This window comes from Pteropus alecto, unplaced genomic scaffold (assembly GCF_000325575.1).
Source record: "Pteropus alecto unplaced genomic scaffold, ASM32557v1 scaffold112, whole genome shotgun sequence".
In the NCBI taxonomy this organism is placed as follows: domain Eukaryota; kingdom Metazoa; phylum Chordata; class Mammalia; order Chiroptera; family Pteropodidae; genus Pteropus; species Pteropus alecto.
This window is the reverse complement of record NW_006433133.1, coordinates 112,981-121,639: the sequence shown is the minus strand read 5'-3', so window position 1 is coordinate 121,639 and position 8,659 is coordinate 112,981.

The window sequence follows — 8,659 nt, the reverse complement described above, 5'->3', positions numbered from 1 at the left end:
GTAAAACTTATGGGCCCACTACCCGCAGAGGACTGAACAAGGCCACAAAGCCCCAGGGCCTGACCAGCCTGTGTATGTGCCGCAAGTGCGCAATTTCTCCAAAGTCTGTACTTTGGGCTCAAAATGGACGTGAACTGAGTGGTTAATGCCAGAGCATACATACATATATATGCATATATATAAATTAAATATAAAAAAGGAAAGAAGAGGACACACATAAGTAAAACAGAAATGAGAGGAAGTGACTATTGACACCACAGAAATACAAAGAATTATAAGAAAATACTACACACAATTATATGCCAAAAAGTTAACAATGCAAAAGAATAAATAAATTTCTACAAACATACAATATTCTAAGACTGAATCAAGAAAAAACAAAACATAAACAAACTTATTCCAATAAGAAAATTGAGTCAGTAATTTAAAAACTCTCGACAAACAAAAATCATCAATTGTATGGCCTCACAAGTGAATTTTAGCATACTTGCAAAGAGGAATTAACTCTGTCTTTCTCAAATGATTCCAAAAAGTTCAAGAGAACAGAATGCTCCCAATGTCATTATATAAGGCCATCATTATTCTAATTGCAAAGCCAGACAAAGACATTACAAATTTTAAAAAGCAACAATGTATAGGCTTATATTCCTGACAAAAATAAATGTAAAAATCCTCAACAAAATATTAGCAAACTAAATCCTGCAATATATCAAATAGATCATACCCCAGAATCAAGTGGGATATGTTCCTGGGATGCAAGGTTTCTTCAATATCCACAAATCGATTAATGTGACATACCACATTGACAAATTAAAAGATGAAAAACATATGTTCATATCAATAGATGCAGAAAAATTGTTTGATATAATCCAGCATCTGTTTATGGTAAAACCTCTTAGCAAAGTAGGAATAGAGAGTACATATCTCAATGTAATAAAAGCCATGTATGGCAAACTCACAAATGACATCATACTCAACAGTGAAATGCTAGAAGCATTTTCCTTATGATCAGGAACAAGACCTAGAGGTCTACTTTCAACACTTCTATTTAACACAGTATTGGAAGTCCTAGCCACAGCAATCAGACAAAAAATAAAATAAAATAAAAGGCATCCATATTCGAAAGGAAGAAATAAAAGTGTCATTATTTGCAAATGACTTGATACTATATATAGAGAGAAAACCCTAAATAGTCCACCAAAAATCTATTGGAACTGATAAATGACAGTAAAGTGGCAGGATACAAAATTAGTATTCAGAAATTGGTTGCATTTCTACACATCAATAATGAATTTTCAGATAGAGAAATTAAGAAAACAGTTTCATTTAAAATTGAATCAAAAACAATAAAATCCTAGGAATCAAATTAACCAAGGAGGTAAAAGACCTGTTTTCAGAAAATTATGTCAGATACCTTGCTTATAGATAGTAATAATTAACATTGTTAAAATGTCCATACTACCCAAAGTACTCAACAGATTCAATGCAATCTTTATCAAAAGACCAATGGCATTTTTCAGAGAACTAGAATAAATAATCCTAAAATTTATATGGAACCATAAAAGACCCTGAGTAAACACAATAATGTTGAGAAAGAAGAACAAAGTTGAATGTATCATGCTACTTGGTATCAAACTATATTACATGGCTAGTGTAATCAAAACAGCATGGCACTGTCATAAAAACAGACACATAGATCAATGGAACAGAATAGAAAGCCCAGAAATAAATCCACACCTATATGATCATTTAATCTAGGACTAAGGAAGCAAGACAATACAATGGAATAAAGACAGTCTGTTTATTAAATGGTGTTGGGAAAACTGGACAGATACGTGCAGAATAACGAAAATGGATCACCTTCTTACCCATTATATAGGAATAAAGTCATAACGACTTAAAGACTTAAATGTAAGACCTGAAACCATAAAAATCCTAGAAGAAAACACAAGCAGTAAATTCTCAGACTTTGCTCTTAGTAATATTTTTTTCTGATATATCTCTGTGGGCAAGGGAAACAAAAGAAAAAGTAAACAAATGGGACTACATCAAACTAAAAAGTTTTGAAGAGCATAGGAAACCATCAACAAAACAAAAAGTCAACCTTCTGAATGAGGAAGATATTTGCTAATGATATATCTGATAAAGGGTTAATATCAAAAATTTATAAAGAACTCATGCAATTTAATACCAAAAATACTAAGAATCCAATAAAAAAGTGGGCAGAGGACCTAAACAGACATTTCTCAAAGAGGAAATACAGATGTCCAATAGACATATGAAAAGATATTCAATGTCACTAATAACCAGAGAAATGCAAAGTAAAACCACAATGAGATATCACGCCACACTTGTCAGTATGTCTATCATCAATAAATCGATAAATAAGTGTTGGTGAGGATGTTGAGAAAAGAGAACCTTCAAGCACTGTTGGTGGGTTTGTAACTTAGTACAGCCACTATGGAAAACAGTTTGGAGATACATTATAAAATTAAAAAAAGAACTACCTTATGACACAGCAATTGCATTTCTGGATATTTATCCAAAGAAAACCAAAACATTAATCAGAAAAGATATATGCACCCCTATATTCACTGCAGTGCTATTTACAGTAGCCAATATATGGAAGCAACCTCAGCTCCCATCAATAGATTATTGGAAATAAAGAAGTGCTACATATATATAATGTAACTCATCCATAAAAAATGCAATGGCATAGATATACCTAGAGGGTATTATGCTAAGTGAAATAAGTCAGACAGAGAAAGACAAATATCGTATGATTTTGCTTATATGTGGAATCTAAAAAATAAACAAACAAACAAACAAACAAACAAAATAAAAACAGACTCATAGATACAGAGAGCAAACTAGTGATTGCCAGATAGGAGGGGTGGTTGGAGGGCTGGGTGAAAAAGGTGAAGGGATTAAGGAGTAGAGATTGGCAATTACAATATAGTCACAGGGATGTGAAGTACACCATGGGGAACATAGTAAATGATATTGTAATAACTATATATAGTGCCAGATGGTTATAAACTAATTGAGGGAATCAATAAATTATATAAATGACTAGCCACTATGCTGTACACCTAAAACTAATATAAAAAATATTGAATGTCAACTCTAATTGAAAAATATAAAATACATAAATAAATTAATTTGAAAAATAGACAATTGCATAAAGAAGTTGTGATACCTATATACAATAGAATATTACTCAGCCATAAAATATGAAATCTTTACTATTTGCAATGATATGGATGGACCTAGAGGGTATTATGCGAAATCAGACAAAACAAATACCATATGATCTCACTTACATGTGCAATCTAAAGAACAAAATAAATAAAACAGACACAGACTCATAGATGCAGGGAACAAGCTGATGGTTGCCCGATGGAAGGTAGGTGGGTGCAGGATTAAAAAGGTCAAGGGATTAAGTATAAATCTGTAGTTACAAAATAGTCATGGGGATGTAAAATAAATCATAGGGAATATAGTCAATAATATCGTAATAACTATATTTAGTGCTAGGTGGGTACAAGACTAGTCAGGGGGATCACTTTGTAAATTATATAAATGTGTAACCACTATGCTACACATAAAACTACACATAAAATAGTGTTGAATATCAACTTGAATTGAAAAATAAAAAAGCAGGGGAAGGTGAAGAGGAATAAGAGGTTCAGTTTCCAGGCATAAAATAAATAAGTCATGGTGATTTGGTGTACAGCATAGGGAATATAGTTGATAATATTGTGATTGCATTGTATGGTGTCAGATGGTTGTTGGACTTATCATGGTGTTCACTTCCCTAAGTATGTAAATGTTGAGTAACAATGGAGTACACCTGGAACTAATACAATAATGTATGTTATATTAATATGTGATATATTAATAAAAATCTTTTAAAATGTTAAAAACATTTTTTAAAATATGGTACTGGCACAAAAAGAAACACATATTCATTTTTATATCTAAATAAGCATAATGATTTTACATTTTTCTGAGAATTATTTTTTCAGCTTTATTGAAATATAATAGACAAATGGTTGCTCATATTTACAGTGTATAACTCAATGAGTTTTTTCAATTATAGTTGACATACAATAATATATTAGTTTTAGTTGTACAGTATTGTGATTAGAAATCTATTTAACTCACAAAGTGATTACCCCACTAAATCTAGTACCCTTCTTCTTCCTCCTTACATATTTATTATAACATTATTTTCCTTATGCTACATTTTATAACTCCATGACTATTTTGTAAATATCCATTTGCATTTATTAATCCCTTTGCTCTTTTTCGCCAACACCCCAACCCCCTCCCATCTAGTAGCCTTCAAAATATTGTCTGTATCTATGAGTTTGTTTCCGTTTTTTTGTTGTCATTTATTTTATTTAAATTCCACATGTAAGTGAAATCATGTGACATTTGTCTTTCTCTATCTTACTTCATTCAGCACAATACCCACTGGATCCATGGCAATATCTTTTTCCATCCCCTTCCTTTTAGTTTGTGTGTGTCTTTTCATCTGAAGTGAGTCTCTTGTAGGTAACATATGTAAGGGTCTTGTTTTCTTATCCATTCAGCCACTCTATCTTTTGGTTGGAGTACTTAATTCTTTTCCACTTGAGGTACTTGTTTATAGGAATGTAGTTATTACCATGCTTTATTCCTGTTTTTGATACATTCTTTTTTTTTTTTTTCTTAAGGACGTCTCTCCAACAATTCCTATAATGCTGGCTTGGCTTTGATGAATTCCTTTAGCTTATTTTTATCTGGGAAGCTCTTTATCTTTCCTTATATTCTAAATAATAGTTTTGCTGGATAAAGTAATCTTGGTTGTAGATCCTGGGTTTTCATCACTTGTAATATTTTTTGCCAAGCCCTTCTGTCCTGCATGGTTTCTTTTGAGAAATCCGCTGCCAATCTTATGAATGCTCCCTTGTAAGTAACTAACTGCTTTTCTCTTGCTGCTTTTTAGATCTTCTCTTTGTAGTTAAACTTTGACATTTTAATTATGATGTGTCTTGGTTCATTGAACATCCTTTTAACCAGTGTTTTGAACTCTGCATCTGTTACATTACTTGACTCCATTTCTCCTGAAGCTCTGTTCTATTCTTTCATATGGGACCTGTTGCTTTTTTGGCTGCTTTTCCGTCTCTGTTTCTATGTACTAAGCAAAGTTCCTAAGTCTTCCAGTCTTTATAGCATAGATTTTGTGTAGTAGGTGTCCAGTGGCAAAGTCTTGAGAGGGGTCCAGCTGCAGGCCAAGTTTCTCCCCAGCCTATGCCCCTCCAGAGCTACCTGTTAAGATTCAGCAAGAAATCCACAGAAGCTGTGCTTATATTTGCCTCAAGAGGCTACCCCATAAACTGAATCCAGGTGAGTGTAGGTCTTAAAGCTACTCAGCAAGGGGCACAGGACATGCCAAGAATAAAACTGAATGTGACTTGGGTAAGGCCACAGGTTGGGAGAGGTGGAGTTTCGGGGAATCCTCTGGGCAGAGCGACCTCTGTTATCCAGTTTGATGAGGTCTCTGCTATGGCGGTGCTGCTTCCACACACTGGGAGGAGGTAGGGCTCATCAGAGAAATAATGGATAAGGCCAGAACTTCTGCCCAGGAGAAAGCCTTGCCTCCAGCCCTCACTCCAACAACTAAGTGTTCCCCTGTATGTGTCCAGTGCCCCTCAATCAGCCTACCCAGCACTGGTGCTCAGAGCGAGCAAGTCTGTCACAATGGAGGTCAAGTCGTGGACCTAGCCTCTTTAAAAGGAATATCTGCACCTGCCAGCTGCTTCTGCCATAGCCTCTATCTCACTCAGCCATTTGGGACCAGGCAGGCTCGTGTCTTCACCCTCTCCTACCTCCTACCATTGCAAAGTGATTTCTTCTTTCTCTCCCTAATTGTAGGGCTTCTGTTCATCCAGACCCCAGATGACTCTGCTAGCTGCTTGCTTTGTGTTTCTGTCACAACTTATGTGTAGTCACAAGAGAAGATGTACAAAGCCTCTATCGTCTATTATTTTTAATATATGCCGTGCTCTCTTCTTTCTTGCCTATTTCTTGTCTTTTGGTTTCACATAGTCTGTGCCTTCTGCCTAAACAAATTCCTTATTCCTTCTTCTCCTGTTGCCAGAAAGGATTCAAAAAAAAAAGTTTGTTAAATAAAAGTAAAAAGGAAAGTTAGAAGAAACTGACCGACCAGCCCAGGTATATCTGAAACCAAAGCTTATGCTCTTTCCAGTAAGTCACTGCTTTTCACATCTTTCATATCATCTAAACAACAAAATGGTCTACCTCAAAGAACTTAACTTAACTTAACTTAACTTAACTCTGTCAGTGGAAATATTCAAATAGAGCCTGGGTTATTATCCCATTAGGGATACAGTAATGTGTATATATTATAAATATATTCTGACACTTGATAAAACAGTAAAGAAGGCTTTATTCAAAAACTATTACAATAGAGGTATTGCAATAGGGGAGAGATATTAGGCTCAATTCTGAATACAGCAAAGACAGCTGGGTCTTTATAGCCAATGGACAGGAAATTGATTAGATATCAAAGGAGATCAGATTTTAGTAATGGGAGGATTACTTAGCAGGACTGTCTACTAAGACTGAGATTGACATGCTAAACACAGAAGAGAGGTCAATGTCAAGGCCTAGTAGAGAACAGAGCTCAGAGGAGCCTAACTAAAGTTTGGTCAAGAGGCAAGCTGTAATAAATAATCTCTGTGGTTCTTCCCAACTCTATGATCATTGAAGTGGAGTGTATTAGAGCCAATATTTACATCGTATATCTGTGATCACTTTGAGAAAAACAGAGCCTAGAACAAAAAGAGCTACACCTCTCTTAGTCTCCCACAAGCCCATGATACCAGTCCACTTGGCCTTTCTGTTGTTGGCATATTAAGTTCTAAATAGAATTTAGGAAGCAAAGTGTAAGATGGCTATGATTTCTAGAGTGCTTCTGGATGGCTTCCTACTGTGAAATTCTTAGGGAATAGCCCCATGCATTATTAATTGGAGTCATTTCCCTCTATTTAGGTGGGCTAGTCATATCAGTGCAAAAGATAAAGATTGGAAATGAGCTCAACAAAATGGTAAAAACATCTTACAATAAACTCACCTCTTTCCCAGGAGCTACTTCTTTGATATTCATCAGAAGAGATACCAGAAGTAGTTCCTATGGCAAACACAATAGGTGCAACCAGCTAGAATGGCATGCTTACTTAGCAGTAGCCCATGCTTTGCACTCATAAGACAGGAACCAAATCAGTAGCAGAGAAGGGGGAAAGAATTCCTACTGAAAGCCTCAAAATGGCTCAAAACTTTTTTATATATATCACTCCCCACCAAGCATGTAGTAATTTGACCATTAGAGTCACTCCTTTGAGCTGAAGCATTAAGTCCAGAAGCTTACACTTAAAACACGACATTGAAAGGGTAGCCTTTCAATGACTGGCTGTATGATTTTGGTTGAAGTAATTTCCATCTTTGGATTTCAAGATCACCGATGTAAAAATGAGAGGTTTAGTCGTCCTCATCCAGCTCTTATTTCCCATGCTTCCATTTCTTCAGCTCAGAATGGCACTCATTATCAGCTACCAAGTGTTACCTAATTGAAAGGGCTCATAATAGGCAAATTGTGATAAAGGAGAGGGAGAGAAATGTACACGACAGGGGGTGTTGCATGGTGCCAAATCTAGTAGGGGCACTAGAGCCAGAGGACTTGGGCAGCTATAGGACAGAGCCAACAGAAAAATTAGGGCAATAATAGTTGTTGGAGCATAGGATATACTAATAACAAACTTTATTATTTCATAATTTTGAAGTGTTCAGGCTCCACCCTCCATATTCATACACAGACCCATGCATACACACATTCTCTCTCTGTTTCTCTCTCTTACAGTTTCTCTTTCACACAGTTTTCTCCTCTCTCTATCTCTCCCCCTCCCCACCCCACTTTCCAAGCTCATGTTACATAGCAGTACTTGTTAGGAGATTGATCTTAGAGAATAATGAGCTCATAGCTAAGGGGAAAGCATTTTTTTATTGCTTCCTTATTTAATAACATGACTCACTATAGAACACCTGGAATAATTTGGGCCAGGTAGAAAGTATGATCTAGCTTACTTTAAACTCAGTTAATTATAGGTAGATTTCATCATACCTGGAGATGCTGTTTATCTTTCATGACAAAGAGGGCAGCAGCTGAGAGTATGGAAAAAATCCACTTAAATCAACTCCCAGAGATGGGATGGCAGAAAGCTCAGAGACTCATCTGTCTCTCTGGGTGTTTGTTGTTGTTGTTTATTGTTGTTGTAGATGATGATGCTCACCCTCTGTGCTTCAGTGTATCTAGTTTTCATAAGATTCAAAGACACTTTTTTTTATTAGAAGGCTTACTTCACCTTAATTATTTGAAATTGAATTGCACCTGTTTTTCTCTTAGGCATTGGGGCATTTTAAAAAACTGTATATCTGCTTTAAAATGAAAAGCTATTGCATCATGATTTATCTTCACTGGGTATTGGAGGGATAGGGACTGGGAGTTATAACTGTAAATATTTTAGAATTGCAGTGCCAGCCTGCAAATTCAACATAGAATCATTTCTAATCTTTTTATCCTCAATTCTAACAC